At 39.6% G+C, this 22494-nt stretch overlaps 1 protein-coding gene across 12 annotated transcripts in view; it reads left to right on the top strand.

The window, feature by feature from the left end:
• The window catches only part of ERC2 (ELKS/RAB6-interacting/CAST family member 2), a 907015-nt gene that overhangs the window by 256283 nt on the left and 628238 nt on the right, over positions 1-22494 (top strand). The window lies entirely within an intron of this gene.

The raw sequence follows: 22494 nt of genomic DNA, 5'->3' as shown, positions 1-22494 counted from the left end.
GCCATTTTGAGCTGCAAAATGCACTCGTGCCACCTGTCTCAGTCCTTTGGCTTGTGCTCATTGCCACTTATGTCAGTCCTTTTCCTTCAGTTTTCCACTAATTTTAATATACTAATAAGGGCAAATGCAATAAAACATTCCAGAGTTGCACAGAATCGGCTGCAAAGACTAGATGGTGAGGATTTTGAGCAGATTTAGAGTTGGCTTGCAAGCAGCACCAACAGGTTTTGTTCACCATCTGAAACCCTAAAACTTCAATTCAGTACATGGATGATGCTTTAAAAGGCTCCATCTGTGGTGCCTAAAAGCCAAATGTTTGCAAGTCCTATAGGGAAAGCCAAGGACCACCTGTGTATAGGGCACCTCTCTGTGGGGATTGGCCCTGGGCTTATTCATGAGACTCCTACCTTGTCCCACACATTTATGGTCACACCATTTCTGATTCAGGAGCATCTTTGATGCAGAACAGTGTCAGCTCACAGCTGCTGAAATGGCTGATCCACTTTTTGGCTACTTGAGAAAAAGTGTAAAGATGAACTCGATGGACTCTGCCGTTGTCAGGCTGCGTGTGGAAAGGCCAGTTCTTCACATCACGTTTTAGGAGGGAGATTAGAAGCTGGAGCTTTTCCAGAGAAGGGTCACCAGGACGGTTATTATTTGGGCTCTTATATTCTACCAAGAATGGCTGAAGGACCTGAAGATATTTCAGGTAGAGAAGAAAAGTGCTTACGAGAGAGAGATGGGCTGGCTTCCCGTACTTGGAGTGCCATCTTATGAAAGAGAGGTAGATTTGTTCTGTGGAGGCTGCATCTCAAGAGCTTGGCTGAGCTTTTGGAGAACAACAGCTATAGGTCCAGATCTCAGTTTTGCTTCTCAGTGGTCAGGTCTTGGGTTGCTCCACTATCTTCTCTGAGGCTTAGGTTTCCTCCTGGCTAGTGGGGGTAAGATTAGAATTTGCCTCTGAACTTAGAGGTAAGGGTTAGATGAGATATTCCGTGTCAAGTACTTACCACAGTGCTTGGGACATGGCAAGACCTCAATGAATGGCTAATGTGGGTATTATTATTAAATTTTGTGTAATGAAGAACCAGACCAAATGGAGGAGAGTTCGAGGGAGCAGATTTTGAGGTAACATACGTAAGGAGAGAACTTTCCAACTATCAGAGTTGCTTTGTAGAGGTGTGAGCACCTGGATCTGAAACCGTTCAAGCTTCAGCTCAGTGATCCACATCAGGGATATGAAGGGATTCATGCTGTGAGAAGCTGCACCAGCTAATTCCTATGGTCTTTCCAATTCTATGAGCCCTCAGTATTTTGCACTGTAAGGTTTTATGACAGGTGGATGTTTGAAATGAAAATCTGCAGCAAAAGAAAGACTGTGCCATTTTCTATGAAAATGCCACCACCACTACCACAGTGTGTTCCCTTGTGGTCTAGTGTCGCACGTGTTTCCAGCCAGGGAAGTTGTGTGCGTAGGAATGGCCCTCTGCTCCTGTGATGTGCAACCATCTGGACTGTGGGGGTGTGTGGGGAACACACTATTGATTCATATGCCATCCCCTGCTGGCATCTCTGAAATGGGCCCTCTGCTGGAGCTGTGAAGCAGTCAGGCCCTCCCTCTCCCACACCTTCTCCAAGTACATGAGAGAGAAAGGGACATGAGGAAAAGTGTGTAAAGATCCAGGAACATGGCATGATGGTTGGGTGGTCCCTGAGGGCAACTGGACAGAAAGCCAGGGACTTTTCTTCAATCCAGTCTTAGAATCTGTGACTTAGAAATATGATTCCCAGAATGATGGTTCTCAAATGGTGTTCTGAGGAGCCCTGGAGCTTCCAGAAGGTACTTCAGGGATGCCTACAATGGACTGAGTGCATGGGCTCCAGGCCCTTCCTCTCCTCTCATCCCATCAATTGTAGTGGATCCACTTTTCTCTACTTCTTTGTTCACTCTACCGGGACCGCTCTCCCCACAAGTGTTTGCATGGCTGGCTCTTGCTCATCTTCCAGGTCTTGGTTTAAATGTCACCCACTCTGGGAGGCCTTCCCTAACCACTAGATTAAAATTAAGGGGGATAGTAACAGGGAAAAATAAGGGACCTTAATTGAAACTACAGTTCAGAGCTAGAGAATTAGCAACTTGGCCACCTGTTCAGCATGGATATGGATCATATAGTTCCCTCCCCCATTATCTCCATCTCAGTATCCATTTATTGCTATTGTTTGTATAGCACTTATCATCTGTATACATTTGCAGTGTCTTATTTGTTTCTTTACATATTTCTGACTGCCTCTCCTACCAGACAGTGAGCCTGATGATAGCAGGGACTAATCTACCTTACTTCCTTCCTATCTAAAGGACCCATCACAGTGTCTGAAGCATAGTAGATGCTCAGTTAATTTTATCATATGTGTGTGTGTGTCTCATGTAGAAATTTGTTTGGGAAAAAAACAAACTTACACTGCTAAAATAAAAATTTTAAAGCCAATTATCTAGAGTAAGAGAAATGGAATCCAACCCTACTCACTCCAAGCTGATTCGGACCAAACCTGGAGTTCTGTGTACAACCTCTGAATCATGAACTATAGCAGATGCTAATTTTGCCTGGCTCAGACCCTCTGGCATCCCATTTACTGGGCAAGTGTGCCCGTCTTCCAGTGGCTGTGGGTGCTGCTGCCAATGACTCATGCCTGTGATCTTTACTGGAACTATGCCTTTTGGTGACTGGAGTTGCTAAACTTCCCCCTGTCCATAAGTGTCCAGGCAGCCCCCAGGCAATGACTGACTAGAGCAGGGATACGGAAGTCTGGTCCCCTGGCCTCAAGTGGGACAGATTCTGGAACACAGTTTACTCTCTAAAGCTCCCTGTAGGATCAGGCTAGATTTCCCATACAACAATGCACTTGCTTAACTTCCTTCTCTTTTCTGTTATGGTTTCCTTCCCTCCCATAGGGGTTCCTCTAGGAGCCCTTCCTTAAGAAATCAAAGTCATAAAAAGTCATAAAAGTCCCTGTCTCAGGAAGACTGAAGACATAGAAGTGGACTAAGGTAAGTGACCTTGGTATAGTTGAGAGCACTTGACACCATGCAATATAAGAGACAGTGGATAGAATAGGAGTCTTTTTTTTTAATTGAAATATAGTTGACGTTCAATATCCTATTAGTTTCAGGTGTACATCATAGTGATTCGATATTTGTATACATTATAAAGTGATCAGCACAATAAGTCTAGTTACTGTCACCGTACGAAGTTATTACAATATTATTGACTATATTCCCTATGCTACATTACATCCCCGTAATTTACTAATTTTATAACTGGAAGTTTGTACCTCTTAATCCCCTTCACCTATTTCACTCACTCTCCCAACCCCTCCCCACTCTGGTAACCACCAGTTTGCTTCCTGTATTTATGAGTTTGTTTCTGTTTTGTTTTGTTTTTTAGATTTCACATATAAGTGAAATCATATGATATTTATCTTTCTCTTTCTGACTTATTTCACTTAGCATAATACCATCTGAGTCCCTCCTTGTTGTTGCAAGTCACAAGATTTCATTCTTTTTTTATGGCTAACATTCCATTATATGTATAGATCACCTATCTATCTATCTATCTATCTATCTATCTATCTATCTATCTATCTATCTATCTCACATCTTCTTTACCCATTTGTCTATCGATGGACACCTAGATTGCTTCCATATCTTGGCTATTGTAAATAATGCTGCAATGAACGTAGGGGTGCACATATCTCTTTGAATTAGTGTTTTTGTTTTCTTCAGATAAAAACCCAGAAGTGGAAATACTGGATTGTATGGTAGTTCTGTTTTTAATTTTTTGAGGAATCTCCACACTGTTTTCCATAGTGGCTGTACCAATTTACATTCCTACCAACAGTGCACAAGGGTTCCATTTTCTCTACATCCTCACCAGCACTTGTTGTTTGTTATCTTTTTGATAATAGCCATTCTAACAGGCGTGAGGTGGTATCTCATTGTGGTTTTGATTTGCATTTCCATGATTACTAGTGATGTCGAGCATCTTTTCATGTGCGTGTTGGCCATCTGTGTGTCTTCTTTGGAAAGATGTCTATTCAAGTCCTCTGCTCAGTTTTTAATCAGGTTGTTTTTTTGATATTAAGTTGTGTAAGTTCTTTATATATTTTGAATATTAACCCCTTCTTGGATGTATGATTTGTAAATATCTTCTCCCATTCAGTAGGTTGCCTTTTTGTTTTGTTAATGGTTTCCTTTGCTGTGCAAAAGCTTTTCAGTTTGATGTAATCCCATTTCTTTATTTTTTGCTTTTGTTGCCCTTGCCTGAAGAGACTGGTCCGAAAAACTATTGCTAAGACCAATGTCAAAGACCTGACTGCCTATGTTTTCTTCTAGGAGTTCTGTGGTTTCAGATTTTACCTTCAAGTCTTTAACCCATTTTGAATTTGTTTTTGTGTATGGTGTGAGATAGTGGTCCAGTTTCATTCTTTTGTATGTGGCTATCCAGTATATCCAACCTCATTTATTGAACAGACTGCCACTTCCCCCATTGTATATTCTTGGCTCCTTTGTCATAGATAAATTGACCATATATGTGTGGGTTTATTTCTGGGCTCTCTATTCTGTTTCTCTGATTATGTGTCTGTTTTCCTGCCAGTACCATACTGTTTTGATTACTATCACTTTATAGTATAGTTTGAAATCAGGAAGTGTGATACCTTGAGCTTTGTTCTTCTTTCTCAAGATTGCTTTGGCTGTTCTGAGTTTTTTGTGGCTCCATACAAATTTTAGGATTCTTTGTTCTAGCTCTGTGAAAAATGCTATTGGTATTTTGATGGAGATTGCATTAAATCTTTAGATTGCTTTGGGTATTATAGACACATTTTAACAATATTAATTCTTCCAATCCATGAGCACAGTATATCTTTCCATTTGTTTGTGATTTCTTCGATTTCTCTCATCAGTGTCTTATAGTTTTCAGAGTAAAGGTCTTTCATCTCCTTGGTTAAATTTATTCATAGGTATTTTATTCTTTTTGACGCAATTGTAAATGGGATTGTTTTCTTAATTTCTCTTTCTGTTAGCTTGTTGTTAGTGTATAGAAATGCAACTGATTTCTGTATATTAATTTTGTATCCTGCAACTTTGCTGAATTCATTTATTAGTTCTATATATTTTTGGTGGAGTCTTTAGGGTTTTCTATATATAGTATCATGTCATCTGCAAATGGTGAGAGTTTTACTTCTTCCTTTCTATTTTGGATGCCTTTTATTTCTTTTTCTTGTCTAATTGCTGTGGCTAGAACTTCCAATACTATGTTGAATAAAAGTGGCAAGACTAGGCAGCCCTGTCTTGTTCCTGATATTAGAGGAAAAGCTTTCAGCTTTTCACCACTGAGTATGATGTTAGCTGTGGGTTTGTCATATATAGCTTTTGTAAAGTTGAGACACCTTCCTTCTGTATCCACTGTTGAGAGTTTTTATCATAAATGGATGTTGAATATTGTCAAAGGCTTTTTTTGCATTTATTGAGGTTATCAATGATTTTTATCATTTGTTTTGTTAACATGGTATATCACATTGATTGATTTGCAAATGTTGAACCTTCCTTGCATCCCTGGAATAAATCTTACTTGATCATGGTGTATGATCCTTTTAATGTATTGTTGAATTTGGTTTGCTAATATTTTGTTGACGATTTTTACGTATATGTTCATCAGGATATTGGCCTGTAATTTTCTTTTTTTGTGGTGTGTTTGTGTGGTTTTGGTATTGGAGTAATGCTGGTCTTGTGAAATGAGTTTGGAAGCATTCCTTCCTATTCAATTTTTTTGGAATAAATTGAGAAGGATAGGTATTAACTCTTCTTTAAATGTTTGGTAGAATTTACCTGTGAAGCTGTCTGGTCTTGGACTTTTGTTTTTGGGGAATTTTAAAATTACTGATTCAATTTCATTACTTATAATCAGTCTATTCAGATTTTCTGTTTCTTCATGATTCTGTCATGGAAGATTGTGTATTTCTAGAAATTTATCCATTTCTTCTAGGTTTTCCAATTTGTTGATGTATAATTGTTCATAGTAGTCTCTTATGATCCCTTGTATGTCTGTGGTGTCAGTTGTAACTTCTGTGGTGTCAGTTGTATCTTCTCCTCTTTCATTTCTGATTTTATTTATTTAAGGCATCTTTTTTTTTTCTTGATGAGTCTGGCTAAAGATTTATCAATTTTGTTTATCTTTTCAGAGAAACATCTTTTAGTTTTATTAATCTTTTCTATTTTTTTTTTTAGTCTCCATTTCATTTATTTCTGCTCTGATTTTTGTTATTTCCTGCCTTCTAGTAACTTTGGGCTTTGCTTGTTCTTCTTTTTCTGATTCCTTTATGTGTAAGGTTAGGTTGTTTGTTTGAGATTTTTCTTGTTTCTTGAGGTAGGCCTGTATCACTATGAACTTCTCTTTTAGAACTGCTTTTGCTTCATCCCCTAGATTTTGGAAAGTTGTGTTTCCATTTTTCCAAGGTGTTTTTTGATTTCCTCATTGACCCATTAGGCAATGGGTCAATGTTGTCTAGCAGCATGTTGTTTAGTCACCACGTGTTGGTGTTTTTTCCAGTTTTCTTCTTGCAGTTGATTTCTAGTTTCATACCATTGTGGTCAAAAAAGATGCTTGATATGATTTCAGTCTTCTTAAATTAATGGAGACTTGTTTTTTGAACTAACGTGTGATCTATCCTGGAGAATGTTCCATGTGCACTTGAAAAGAATGTGTATTCTGCAGTTTTTGGATGGAATTTTCTGTATATACCTATTAAGTTCATCTGGTCTAATGGGACATTTAAGGCCGATATTTTCTTATTGATTTTTCTGTCTTGATGATCTATTTATTGATGTAAGTGGGGGTGTTCAAGTCCCATACTATTATTGTATCACTGTCAATTTCTCCCTTTATGTCTCTTAATATTTGCTTTATATATTTAGGATTCCTATACCGGGTACATAAATATTTACGAATGTCATATCCTCTTCCTGAATTGACCCCTTTACCATTATGTAATGGCCTTCTTTGTCTTTTGTTACAGTCTGTTCTAATGTCTGTTTTGTCTGATATGAGTGTTGCTACTCCAGCTCTCTTTTCATTTCCATTTGCATGGAATATCTTTTTCCATCCCTTCATTTTCAGTGTGTGTGTGTCTTTAGATCTGAAATGAGTCTCTTCTGGGCAGCATATAGATGGATCTTGTTTTTTAAATCCATTCAGCCATCCCATGTCCTTTTTTATTTTTTGCTGAGGAACATTAACCCTGGGCTAACATCTGTGCCAGTCTTCCTCCTTTTTTGCTTCAGGAAGATTAGCCCTGAGCTAACATCTGTGCCAATCTTCCTCTATTTTATATGTGGGTCACCACCACAGCATGGCTGACAAATAGCGTAGGTCTGCGCCCAGGATCCAAACCCGCAAACCTGGGCTGTCGAATCGGAGCATGCTGAACTTAACCACTAGGCCATGGGGCCAGCCCTCAGCCTATGTCTTTTGATCGGAACATTTAGTCCATTTACATTTAAAGTAATTATTGATAGGTATGTACTTATTGACATTTTGTTAGTTGTTTTCTGGTTGTTTTCATAGTTCTTTTCTGTTCGTTTCTTCTTCTCTCGGTCTCTTCTCTTGTGGTTTGATGGTTTTCTTTAGTGTTATGTTTGGGTTCCTTTTTCTTTATCTTTTGTGTATCTATTGTAGGTTTTTAGTTTTTGGTTACCCTGAGGTTCATATATATCGACCTATATATATAGCAGTCTATTTTAAGATGATAATTGCTTAAGTTTGAACAGGCTCTAAAAGCACTACGTTTTTAGATCCCCTCCCATATTTTATGTTTTTGATGTCATATTTTACATGTTTTTATTTTGTATATCCCTTAAGTACTTATTGTAGTTATAATTTTACTACTTTTGTCTTTTAACCTTTATACTAGCTCTCTAAGTGGCTGAGTCATTGCCTTTACTAAATATTTCTCTTTATCAGTGAGATTTTTTCTTTTCTATCTATTCTTATTTCTAGTTGTGGCCTTTTCTTTTCCACTTAAAGAAGACCCTTTCACATTTCTTGTACAGCTGGTTTAGTGGTGATGAGTTCCTTTAGTTTTTGCTTGTTTGGGAAATTCTTTCTCTCTCCTTTAATTCTGAATGATAACCTTACCAGGTAGAGTATTCTTGGTTGTAATTTTTTTTCCTTTCAGCACTTTAAATATCTCTCGCCACTCCTTTCTAGCCTATAAATTTTCTGCTCAAAAATCAGCTGATAGTTTTATGGGAGTTTCCTTGTAGTGACTTGTTGTTTCTCTCTTGCTGCCTTTAAGATTCTCTCTTTATCTTTAACTTTAAGTTTTCACGCATTATTTCTTCAAATTAGTTTTCTGCCCCCTTCTCTCTCTCTTCTCCTTCTGGTGCACCAAAATGCAAGTGTTAGTACACTTGATTTTGTCCCAGAGGTTCCTTAAACTATCATCCTTAAAATTTTTTTTCTCTTTGTTCTGATTGGGTGATTTCCACTATTTTGTCTTCCAGGTCACTGATTCGTTCTTCTGTATCATCTAATTTGCTGTTGATTCCTTCTAATATATTTTTAATTTCACTTATTGTATTCTTCAGCTCTGATTGGTTCTTTTTTTTTGGTAACTCTTTGCTTAAGTTCTCACTGTGTTCCTCCATTCTTCTTCTGAGTTTGGTAAGCATCTTTATAACTATTACTTTGAACTCTTTATCAGGTAAATTACTTATCTCTGTTTCATTAGAGTTTTTTTTCTTGGGTTTTCTCTTGTTCTTTTGTTTGGAACATATTCCTTTGTCTCTTCATTTTGTTTGACTTTCTGTGTTTGTTTCTATGAATTAGGCGAAACAGCAGACTCTTCTGGCCTTGAAGGAGTGGCCTGCACAGTAGTGTTTCTTGTGTAGATTGCAGGTGCTGGGCAGCTTTGGCAGGCTGGCTGGAGCTGGGTGGGGGGCATAGCCAGAGGAATCCCAGGGCGCCCTGCATCCGAGGCACCTTGGCGGGCTGGCTGGAGCTGGTGTGTGCGAGGGGCCGGGGGTGGCTAGAGTGTCTGGGCTATGCTCCTGCCCATGCTATCAAGGTGGAGAGGGAACTAAAAAAAAAAAAAAAAGAGGGAACTAAAAAAAAAAAAAAAAAAGGCACTCCTCAGTGCCTCCGACCCCAGGGAGAGTTCCAGCAGTTCCCTCCTGTTTGGTAGATTCTCCAGGGTTAGTAAATGGATTTTCTTCTTGTATAGTCTGGGTTCCCTTTAAACTGCTGTTTTTTCTCTGTGCCCAGGGTGGACAAGCCTGTGTGTGGGCCCCTCGGTGATATCCTTTGCTGCTGTAGGTTGCCACGTTGGGGGTGGTGTTGTCATCGATACTGTGTCTCTGTCTCTCCTACTTGTCTCTGTGATCCCTCTATCATTTGTTGTGCAGAAGCTGTTCAATCAGCCCTCAGTTCTTCTTCAGGAGGAATTGCTCTATATTTAAGTGTAGATTCAGTGTGTGTATGAGAAGAGGTGAGTTCAGGGTCTTCCTATGCTGCTGTCTTGGATTTCTCTCTACAATAGGACTCTTGAATAAGAAAGCCTTTGGACTGGGAAGTTGTCATCATGGGAGAGGAAACTGTCATGTAAGAGAAACCTGATTTGTTCTTTTGTCCTTGAAAGAGTAGAACAAACGTTTGTTTATAGAAGCTTCAGTGGCATATATGTCACCTCAATGTAGACAGAACTGTCTAACAAGGGAGTTCATAGTTTAGTGAAAGATTAACCACCCTATATTAGTTTTCTATTGCTGCCATAACAAATTACCACCTGCTTAGCAGCTTAAAACAACACAAATTTATTAGCTTACAGACTAGCAGTCCTGGTACAGTGTGGCTCAATTGGATCCTTTGCTTTGAATTTCACTAGGCCAAAATCAAGATGTCGTTAGGGTTGTGTTCCTTTCTATAGGTTCTTATGTGATCAATCTGTTTCCAAGCTCATTGAGGTTGTTGGCCTGATCTAGTTCCATGTATTTGTAGAACCGAGGTCCCCATTTCCTTCTTAGCTATCAACTGGGGATTGCCGTTAGTCCCTAGAGGCCTCCTCTGGTCCTTGTACATGGCCCCTACATCTCAGAACCATCAATGGCACATTGAATTCTTCTCATGCTTAGTATCTCTGTGACTTCCCCATCTGTTACATCTCTCTTCTGCCTCCAGTGAGAGAAAGTTTTGAGCTTTTAAAGGGCTCATGTGGTTAGATTGGGCCCACCTACATTATCCAGGATGATGTCCCTATCTTAACATCTATAACCTTAATTACATCTGCAAAGGCCCTTTGTCATGTAATGTAACATAGTTACGGGTTTTGGAAATAGGAGTGGACATCTTGGTAGGGGGCATTATTCTGCTGACTACGGTCTGCCCTCTGGCCCCCAAAGATTCACATCCCTCCCAAATAAAAAATATATTCACCCATTGCAAGGTCTCTAAAGGTCTCATCTCATTACAACATCAACTCAAAGCCCCAAATCTCATCAGTTTAAAAGTCCCATCATCTAAATCATCTAAATTATGTACAGGTGAGGTTCTGGGTATATTCTATTAAGTACAACTCCTGGGGCACAATTTTTCTCCTTCAGTGGACCTGTGAAATTAAAGAAATAATTATGTGCTCCCAACAGACAATGGTGAGACAGGCATAGGATGATAATTACAGATATTCCAGCAAACAGGGAAGAAATGGAAGGTAAAATGGAGTCACTAGTTCAATGCAGTTTTTTTTGAGGAAGATCAGCCCTGAGCTAACATCCATGCTAATCCTCCTCTTTTTGCTGAGGAAGACCGGCTCTGAGCTAACATCTATTGCCAATCCTCCTCCTTTTTTTTCTTCCCCAAAGCCCCAGTAGATAGTTGTATGTCATAGTTGCACATCCTTCTAGTTGCTGTATGTGGGACGCGGCCTCGGCATGACCGGAGAAGAGGTGCGTCAGTGCGCGTCCCGGATCCGAACCCAGGCCGCCAGTAGCGGAGCGCGCGCACTTAACCGCTAAGCCACGGGGCTGGCCCTCAATGCAGTTTTTAAATCCAGCTGGGCAAAGTCCACTAGGTTTCAAGGCCTGGGAATAATTACCTGTGGTTATTGGCTCCACACTAAGAGCCTGTAGCACCCACCTGAGAAAGGTGCTCTCCCATCCAAGTACTAACCAGGCCCAATCTTGTTTAGCTTCCAAAATCAGATGAGATCAGGTGCATAGACTGAGATGAATGACCAGGATGTTGCTGAGAGCCCTTTTATGGCAACACTGTGCCATATAAGATATAGTGGATAGAATAACGACTCCTTAGTAAGGAAGACTTTGGACCAGGAAGCTCTCATCATGAGAGAGGTGGATTCTATTCTTTGTGTTCCCAAATGAGTAGAACAACGGCCAGCATATATAAGGTTCAAGGAGAGGTATTTCAGCTCAGAAACAGGGAAGTCCAACAGAGGAGTCTAACAGAGGAATCCAAAGATGGTTAAATATTAACCACCTACACATCCTTTTCCATGAAGCTTTCCATAGCCCTCTTTCCCTCATCAGGCCTGGATGCTTGCTTCTCATTCTCTCTTATAGCATGTTGTTCAAAACTGGTAAGGTCCTATCAGGGAACTAAGAAACAAACCAGAAGTCAGATTTAGCTACCTGTTAAAATCTTAGATGTTTTCAGAGTATGAAAAAATAGCACAAATAGCAATATCAACCAAGTGTTATGGTGTTAAGAAAGGGTGTGAGTTCAGGTGTCAGACACCTTGGTCACACTCTCAAATCTTACTAGCTCTGTGACCTTGGGCATGTTACCTTAACTCCCTGAGTCTGAGTGTCTGCAGCAGGTTTCCTACAGGGGTGGTAACTCCTACATGTAGGGATGCTACGCAGATCCAGCTAGTGGCTAGATGGGAAGCATAGGGCTTGGCATATGGTAAGCATTCCGTAAGTGGTGGCTCCTGTTATTACTGCAGTCTTGTATTCTAGTCATGTACTTCCTCTTCCACTAGACAATCAAGTTCCTTGAAAGCTGGCATAGTGTTTCATTTATGTTTGTTATCTCTGCATTGCCTAGCATGTATTAGGTGCTCAATAATTATTGAATTAAATAACTAAATGTCATTATTTCTCTTAAGACATTACTAAAACCACTGGCCAAGTATTTGGAAACTGGCATTTCATCCTATTAATTTCTATGGTTCCCGGAATTGTAGCATCCAAAGGACCAAGATAAATCTGTCAAACAATCTTTAATGCACATTTAGCAAAAGGAGTAAGTTATGCATTAAAACAAACTAAGGGGAGATGTGTGTGTGCAGAGATTCAGATGGTATGATCTTAGGCTCCCAAATGTCCATTTTTTGTGTGAAGACTAAAAAAATAATTTAACAATAAGTTTATGTCATATTTATGTATTTCCATGGAAATTGTTTCCCCATCTCTCTAGAATTTAAAGACTTCTGTATAAGACTAAGATCTTATGAGGACCTATATGTCCTTATACAATCTGTGCCCTCCCAGCCCTTACCTCTTGGGCCTCATCTCCCAATACTCTCTTCATCACTCTCTCAACTCCAACAACAGTAGGCAACTTGCTGGCCCCGAAACCCTCTTGGCATGATATCACCTCCATTGAGAATGCCTGTACTAGAATGCAGGCTTCATGAAGGCAGGGATTCTGTGTGTGTTTTACCTGGCACGTAGTGGGCCTTCAGTTAAGTATTGTTTGAACTGAGTTATTCAGTCAGACCCAGTGGCAATGCCTTAATTGTAGCCAGTATCAGACCAGAGAACAAATGGGCAGGAAAGGCATTCTGCCAGGCTGTATTTTCTAATATACTTCCAGGAACACTAATAACCATTCAGGAGCAACAACAATAATAAGGATAAGTTTCAAATATTGAGAGCGTACTATGTGCCAGCCCAGCCAAGTACTGCACAATCTTACCTCATTTCAATTTCACCATCCTGAGGATCAGGGAAAATTCAGGAACTTTCCCAAGGTCACACACCTCGGTGGAGAGGACAGGATCTGTCTAACTATAGAGGATGAATTTTAAGACCGTGTGAGCTTTACTTTCCAAGTGGTGAGGTTTCATTTTTAACTTTTGTTATTAATTTGTTTTATTATGTGTGGGCAAAGAATGTGGCCTATTATCATGTCCCCTTTGGAATCCATTTGACATTTTTCTTGGTGGTCTGGTATGTGATCACTTTGCTTAAATAGTCCATGGAGTCTTGAAATGGAGGTCTATAGGATCCAAAGTTCAGTGTAGTTGTCTATTAATCCAGCCTTACTGACTATATCATTTAAATCTTTTACATTATTCTTTTTCAATGCTTGATCTGTCAAAGATTGAGAAGGATGTTAATATTTGAAAGTAATTGTTTTTAACTCCGCTCTGTGTGTCTAACCATGTTTGCTATTTGAGTTTTAATATATAATGTGAATATCAGTACCAGACAACTGTTACTGAGATAAATTTCTTTAGATTTTCAAGTACTCAAGAAAAAGGTGAGAAACAGAAGACTGAGTCAAAGGAGAAATAGAGAGGTGACCACAATGAAAGAAGCCAATGTAGATGTAGATGTCAACTTCAAATATCAAATCAAAGTCAAGTGGTGAGATATGGGCAGTATAGCATGGTGGTTAGGAGCAGAGACCCTGGAAACAGACTGCTTGAGATAAATCCCAGCAATGCAATTCAGTAGATTGGGCAAGTTACTACCTATACTATGCTAATGTTTCTTTGAGTGAAAAATGGTATAATAATAGTACTTACCCAAGGAGGTTGTTGTGAGGATTAAGCAAGTTAATGTTAAAGTGCTTGGAAGAGAGCTTAGCACATAGCAATGTATAGGTAACTATTAGCTAATATCATCCTTCACATCAGACTCCTTTTGGGCAAAAGGTTTAATTGAACTTCCAGGCTTATAAGTACAATGTCATTTGTACTGTTTCATTTAATCAGTCAATCAATATTTATTGAGCACTTACTCTTAGCAGGCACTATGTTAGTTATTGGGAATATAATGGACATACAGAGTCCCTGTGCTCATGGAGTTTGCCATTTAGTGGTGAACACAGGCATGAATCCATTAATTTTATAAGTTAGTGTAAAATTGCAGCCATATCCAGTGATATGAAGGAAAGGTATACAATGTTATGAGAGTGTATATGAGGGTGCAGGATGTAGACGAGTCTGGAAGGTCAGCTAATGGCCTTTCTGTGACATATGTGTAATCTATGGCTTCATAACAAATTACCCCAAATACTTAGTGGCTTAAAACAACAAACGCTTATCATCTCACAGATTCTGTGGGTCAGGAGTGAGGGTGTCACTTAGCTGGGTGGTTCTGGCTTGGAGTGCCATATGAGGTTGCAGGCAGACAGTTGGGCAGGGCTACAGACATCTGAAGCCATGACTGGGGCTAGATGAGCTACTTCCATGCTCATTCAGATGGCTGTTGGCAGGAGGCCTCAGTTTTGTGCTATATGGGCCTCTCTGTAGGGCAGCTTGAGTGTCCTCATTTTGTGGCACCTGTCTTCCCCGAGAACAAGTGATCCAAGGAAGTAAGCCAGAAGGATGCCATAATGTCTTTTATGACCAGGCCTTAGAAGTCATAAATGTTACTTCTACAGTATTCTATTTGTTAGAAGTGAGTTACTAAGTCCAGTCCACAGTCAAGGGGAAGATACTTAGGCTTCCCCTTTTAAAGGGAATGTCAAAGAATTTGTGTACGTATTTTAAACTACCACGTGAAGAATTGGTGTTTTTTCTGAGATGGCTAGGATGAATATTGAAGATATTCTAGACTGGGGGTTGACAAACTTTTTCTGTAAAAGGCCAGATAGTAGATATTTCCAGCTTTTCGAGGCCATATGGTCTTTGTCACAACTACTCAACTCTGCCACTGTAGCATGAAAGCAACCATAGACAAGGTGTAAATGAATCGGTATACCAGTGTTTCAATAAAACTTTATTTACCGAAACAGGTAGTGGGCTGGATTTGGCCTGTGGGCTGTAGTTTGCTGATCCCTGTAGACAAAAAGAGAATATAAGGGTCGAGGCTTATTCCAAGCAGAAGAAACAAAATGTTTCAGAAAGAGGAGATTTATTGTGCATTTAAGAGCAAAAAGATAGCTAAAACAGAGTTGTTCTATATAAAACAGAAGTTTATTGTAACATTGTTTGTAATGGGAAAAAAAAAAGAGTAGGAACCACTTGTTTACACAGATAAATTCTAAAAGCATAAATATTGTTGAGGTTAAAACCAGAATGCAAAAGCTCTGTGCAATATGGACAGCTGGCATTTATGTAAATTAGAAAACAGTGCACTCTATTGTTAGATTTATACTATTTATGAGGACATACATATGTAATAAAAGTACAAAAACATGCATGAGAATGATAGACACCAACTTTAAGATGATGGTTTATCTTTAGAAGAATGGAGATGGGGAAGGTTGTGGGACGTCAACAGTTTCTGTTATGTTTATGATGTTTAAAAATTTTTCAAATTGTGGTAAAATACACATAAAATAAAACTTAACATTTTTAAATGTACAGTTCAGTAGTGTTGAGTGTATTCACATTGTTGTGCAACTAATCTCTAGAACTTTTTCGTCTTGCAAAACTGAACTCTGCACCCATTAAACAACAACTTCCCATTTTCCCTTACCCTCAGTTCTTGGCAGTCACCATTCTACTTTCTGTTTCTCTGAATTTGACTACTCTAGATACCGCATATAAGTGAGATCGTACAGTATGTGTCTTTTTGTGACTGCTTTATTTCACTAAGCGTAATGTCCTTGAGGTTCATCCATTAGAATTTCCTTCATTTTTAAGGCTAGTATTCCATTGTATTTATGTACCACATTTTATTTATCCATCTATCTGTTGATGGATATTTCAGTTGCTTCCACTTTTTGGCTATTGTGATAATGCTGCTATGATCATGAGTGCACAAATCTAAAACAGAGTTTTGATAAAAGAAATGACCAGTTAAACAGTACACTGTGCAAATATAGTAGCCTGAGATCTTCTCTCCTTCCATTCTCCCAGCAGCACATTCCAGTCAAATTTTCACTCACACCATCCACCAGAACCGCTCTAGTCGAAGTTATTAATGACTTGTGTGTTGCTAAGTCCTGTGGTCAATCTTCTGGCCTCATTCTATTAACCTCTCAGCAGCAATTGATAAGGTAGTCACTCCTGCATCCTGGACTCATTTTCTTCACTTGATTTCCAGGATGCCATGCTCCTGGTTCTCTTCCTACCTCACTAGCTATTCCTTTTCAGTCTCCTTTGCTGTTTCCTTTTCACTTCTCAGACCCCTTAATGTTGGACTGCCCATAGGCTCAGTCCTCTGATCTCTCCTCTCCTCTCTACACTCAGTCCCAAGTTGGTCTTATCTAGGCTCACTGCTTTAAGTGCTGTCTAGTCACTGATCTCAAATTTTTAATTGTAGCTCTTACTTCTCCTCTCAAATGCAGACTCATCTATTCAACCGCCTACTCAACATCTTCACTTGAATGTCTAATAGCATCACAAACTTAACACATGCAAAACCAAACTCTTGGTTCCCATAACTCCCACCTCTCCTCCCCAATCTTCCCTATCTTGGTATTCCACCTCCATTCTTCCTCTTGTTCAGGCTAGAAGCCTTGAAGTCATCCTTTACTTCTCTCTTTTTTTAGCCCTCAGGCAACCTATCAGAAAGTCAAGGCGGCATCACCTTCAAAATATATCCAAACTCGATTCCTTCTCATTGCCTCCACTCTGTCACCCTGGTCCAAGGTTCTGTCATCTCTTGCTGGGGTTATTCCAGTTGTTCTTACTAGTGCCTATGGTTCTGCCCTTACACCCACCCCCTCCACCCCATACCATACTGCAGTCCAATAGCTGGAGTAATCCTTTAAGAAAGTGCATCATATCATGGTTTGTCTTTGCTCAGAACCTTCTAGTGGCTTCCCACTTTGCTCAGAGTAAAACCAGTGTCCATACAATGGACTCCAAATCCAAATGTAGGACGCATCCTCCCATCAGCCCCTCCATTTCTCTGACCTAGTACTTTCCCCATCCCTTATGCAGCTCTAGTCAGGCACTTAAGCATTTGCTATTCTCTCTGCCTGGAATATCTGTACAACCGTTTCCCTCATTTCCTTTAGCTCCTTGCTCAAATGTCACCTTTCCATGAAGCTTTCCCTGATCACCCTATTTAGAATTGCAGTTGAACCCCCTCCTACCTAACATGTCCTGTTCTACCTTCCTGACTTATTTTCCTTTACAGAACTTGTGACAAACTGATTTGATTTCCTTTTTAAATTATTGTGCCTCTTTCCCATTGGAATTTGAAATAAAAAACCCATGAGGGCTGGGATATTTGTCTGTGTGGTTCACTGCTGTATTTTCTGTATCCCCTGCATCAAATTATTCTTTGAATATTTGAATATATGAGTCTTCTGTATCTTAAGACTGATGTGAGTTGATGTTTGAGAGATCATAGTGTTACTTTCCTGTCAGTTTCTCCAATTGGTTTTGTTCCGTAAGAGTGGCAATTTTAAAATATGACTTCAAATTCTTTGGCACGCTTCCCTGGAATCTGAGCAGGCTTGTGATTGCTTCAACCAACAGAGCATGGCAGAAGTGATGCTATGGGACTTCCAAGGTTAGGTGATAAAAGGCCATGCAATCTCTGGCTGATTTGCTGGAACACTTGCTCTTGGAGTCTCTACATCTAAATGTAAGAGGTTGGATTACCCTGAGGCTGCCATGCTGTGAGGAAGCCCAAGCCACATGGAGAGGCCATATATAGATGCTCAGGTTGACAATTCCAGCTAAATCCAGTCTTCAAGTCATTTTCCAGCCAAGGCACCAGACATATGAGTGAAGAAATCATCTTGGAAGTGGATCCACCAGCCCAGCTGTTCCAGCCCCCTGACATCATGCTATAGAGATAAGTCATCGCTACTCTATGCTTTATGAATTCTTGACCCAGAATTCATGAGCATAATAAAATGCTGGTGGTTTGACACCACTAAGTTTGAGGTGGTTTTTTGCACAGTAGATTACCATAAAAGTAAGGAGGAAAGGCCAGATAAAAATAGTAAATTACCTGTGGAAAGAAAGTTATTTTTTGATTTTTTTTTTTTTTGTCTACTGAAGAAAGTATATGGTATGTGGGAACATTATTCTGTCAGGCTCATCTTGGAAGCTAGTGTCCATCCAGATTAACTCACTAGACTCTAGACTCGCATTAGCTGCCAAGAAATGTCATCCTGATGAATCACTTGAGATTTCATGCTCAAAATTGTTGGTTCTTGTTATATTTCCACGGTGACCACGTGGAAGAACTGGTGGCTTTAGACCAGCTAAGGCCAACCTAGTTGTGAAATTATAGGAAAATATATAACCTGGGGATCAGTGTCACAGTAAGATATTAAATTTTGTGATGCTGCCAATTTTCTTATTTTATTTTTACTCTGCTTTTAAAGCTGAGAATGGGTGTGACTTGAAATACCAGCCAGAGATCAGCATTTCAGAATCAGCTGCCTATTAAAAATTCATGTGTTCTCAGAGCTGGAAAGGCCATTAGAAACCCACTCATAAAGCCTCTTATTCTGCAGATCAGAGAGGAGAAGGGCCTTGCCCAAGGTCTCAGGCTGGGACTGCAGGCTCTTGACTCCTGACTCCCAGTACGATGCTCTTTCCTCTCAATAAGTGGTTTTTAGCCTGTAGTCTGGTTCAAAGATGAACTTCTCGGGTTACCAATCAGGCCCTGAGAAGCAGCTGAAATGGTACACACCATTTTTGTGTGTGTACTTTTGTGTGCATTTCTGGAGAGAATCCACACCTCCCATCTGATTCTTGCAGAGATCCTATGACCCGGAAAAGCCTTAAGTACCACTGCACTTGATGATTTAATACTGTCTTTTAAAACCTACCAGAGAAGTTAAATCTTGCACATCCTCCATACCTACACCAGATACTCCTGGTTGTTTAGTTGTTTAAAATCAGTGCATAATGGGTACATCTTTCAGTGGGTTAGGGATAGTTGGAGCACCTAGCAACCAACTCATCTTAACTGTCTGTTTAGGAAAATTTGGCAAGCACACATTAAAATCACTTTTGTGATTCAAAAGCAACAAACAGTACAGGGCTAATTAGGTATTATTTTTCCTTGCAGCCATTGCAGTAGTTAAGGGAAAGAGAGCTGGGATCTCTACAGATAAAGCCTGAAAATGCAGAGGCTAACATGATAGAAGTTTATTTTTCATGTATACCACCATCCAATGTGGGTGTTCAACAGCCTTTTCACATGGCATTTCAGGAACCCAGGCTCCTTTTATCTTGGTGTTCTGCCGTCTTCTTGGGTCTTGAAGTCCTTTACTTTTATCCAGCAGACTGTAAAAGAGAGAGATTTGAGGACAGGGTAGGAGGTTTTTAGATGAGGTTTTATTTCTACTTACATTCCACTGGCCAGAAATAAGTCACATGTCTCCATCTCAATACAAGGGTGGTGGTGGTGATGCTTTCTAGCAATGACTCTACACTAATGAAGAGGAGCACAAATCTTCATTGGGCAACTGGTCCTCTCTACCACAATCAGAGTGAGCATTTTAAGCATCCTAACTCTTACGAGATGGATGAAGTATCTGAGATGGGACTTTCAGACAGTCCATGAAGACTGCATATGGATTACAATCTTCACTTACCTGACACCTTAGGAATTAAGGTGCTCCTCAGAAACTATGAAGTCAGGATTGATTGAAAAATAATGTAGTTAAGATAGGAAAATTATAATTCTTAGATAAATGGAGATTTTATTTTATTTTATTTTATTTTTTTGTGTGTGAGGAAGATCAGCCCTCAGCTAACATCCATGCCAATCCTCCTTTTTTTGCTGAGGAAGACCGGCCCTAAGCTAACATCTATTGCCAATCCTCCTCCTTTTTTTTCCCTTTTTCTCCCCAAGGCCCCGCTAGATAGTTGTATGTCATAGCTGCACGTCCTTCTAGTTGCTGTATGTGGGACGCCGCCTCAGCATGACCGGACAAGCGGTGCGTCGTTGTGCCCTCAGGATCTGAACTTGGGCTGCCAATAGCGGAGCACGTGCACTTAACCGCTAAGCCAGGGGCCGGTCCCTTATTTTATTTTTTTAGGGAGTGACATGGAGGGTAAGAGCCCAATCTGGATTTTGAGCTGGTTTATGTTATAATAGAACTGTATAATTATAGCAAAGAGAACTCTGTTTCCATTTTTGCAAAATTATTGCTACAAGTTTAGCTTTGTTATTGCATGTTTGCCCTTAAAAATATTTTCATTCTTGGCAGAAATGATAACAGCACAAGCCTTTACCCCTTTGGTTTTTATTTTCATTGTGTTGCTTAGTTGCTTCTTGATTATTTTTATTTGTTTTATACAAGCTTAACCTCTCTCCTCAAACTATCTTATGATTTTTATTCTGGAACTGGAATTGGCTATGGTATGAAACTATCATGAATTTCATTCTCAGCTTTTTTCCTGAAGATGCGTTTGATGCCACATGGTATCAGAATTGGTGACATATGAAATGTCTTTCTTCTACTATTTGCTACAGAGCAACTCTGACAAGTGACTTACTTTCCTTTTTCTCATCTATGAGATTTTATTGGTCCAGTGATCTCCAGCTGTCTTGGAAGTAATGTTGATGGCTAAGTAGCATGTTTTTTTTGGAGGTTGAAGTCCTTATGTGACTCACTCAATGTTGTGCCAGAACTGGATTGTACTAGCTCATGAAAGCTGAATCTTGGAAGCTTGTTTTAACAACTGTTACAAATTAAATACACAAAGTCACACTTAAAGAAGCCCCATTGCATAGTGGTTAAGTTTGGTATGCTCTGCTTTGTGGCCCAGGTTCGCAGGTTCAGATGCCAGGCAGGGACCTACACCACTTGTTAGCCATGTTGTGGTGGCAACCCACATACAAAAAAAATAGAGTAAGATTGGCACAGATGTTAGCTCAGGGCTAATCTTCCTCAACCAAAAAAAGAGGGAGATTGTTAGGTCAGGGCAAATATTCCTCAGCAAAAAAAAAAAAAAAAAATTGTATTAAAAACTCATAATTCCTTAATTTTTTGTTACATTTTGTTATTATCTATGCTATCAAGGTTATTAATGTATTTTGTCTGTGTGGTAGACATACTATACAATGGGGTGCTGTTGTGCCTCTCTTCCCAACTCTGTATTCAGTGATACCATTTAAGGTAGCTTGAAGTTGGCCATGGTGGATGCAGGTTGTTAAATGTTTACCAGCAGGCCCTTGGACTCACCACACAGGTCATACTCCTCATAGGGTAGTATTGAGGCTTGAAAGAGACAAGTAGTGCCAGGGACAGTGTAGACACTCAATAAAGGACAGCTTCTTTTAAAAAGGTCATTCCTTCAGAAAATCTCTGCCATCGCCACAGAACCTAAAAATGACCAATGTTACCAGATCATTGCACTCCAGGGCCTCCAAAAGGATACAGGCTCTCTTTCTGTTTCTCTATTCATAAAATGGATTCAATACTTGACTTAATCCCTTCCAGGGATATGTTAGGGGGAAAAATGTCCTAACTGATGTGAGACCATTTTGAATAATTAGGAAGCACTAATTCTAATTCTTCTCAAGTTGGAGGTTGAGAAGTAGTTTTGCTGATTTGTGCCAGTGATGACTTTGAGAAGAAAATAGGCTATAGTCTAGAGCTGTAGCAGTGATTCCCCAGTGCTGGTCCCTAGATGTGTGCACCATGGTCCATGACAGGTCTTCTTGGGCTGCTGGGAACTAACAACAAAGTAATAGGATTTGGGCAAAAGGTTGACTGTTTTCTTATCCTAGGAAGGACTATCTTTTATTGTGGGATTCTGTTCTGACAATTTTTCCATTAACATGTTCTATCTTTATGAAATAGCAATGATAGTAGATGGTGGTGGTGGAGGTAGAGTTAATTTTGATGCTTACTTGCAGAAAGCTAGAAAGTTAGAAATTATGTTGGTCTTCTTCTCTAACACCCAAGGTGTTTTTTTTTTTTCTTTTTTTTTATGTTTGTGGTCTAATGGAATGTAAAGGCCTAGAAGTACTCTATGTTGACTTTAAATGATTTTTCTGGAAGCAAATAAGTCTTAATGGAATGACTACATAGGTGAATTGTATCAGCAGCATGGACGTGTGTGAGCACTTTTGTTTATTCCTGTCATTGGCTACTTTCGTAAAACTGTTGATAATTATCATTAAGAAAATCAAAGCATGAACTAAACAAACCTTATCTTTATCTCTTCTTTCTGCCAAGGCAAGCTTCCAAAGTCTTGACAGAACTGTTCTTTTGAAAAGAGGCATGGAAAAAGTGAGCCTTCAAGCTTAAAATTGTAATTATGTTGTTTGCTTTTTACCTAAAGAAATATTTGTCATATTCCAGAAGTTCTTGGGTCTAC

This window comes from Diceros bicornis, chromosome 2 (assembly GCF_020826845.1).
Source record: "Diceros bicornis minor isolate mBicDic1 chromosome 2, mDicBic1.mat.cur, whole genome shotgun sequence".
Lineage (NCBI taxonomy): Eukaryota > Metazoa > Chordata > Mammalia > Perissodactyla > Rhinocerotidae > Diceros > Diceros bicornis.
The sequence above is the reverse complement of the archived record's forward strand: the minus strand, read 5'-3'. Positions and strand labels throughout refer to the sequence as shown.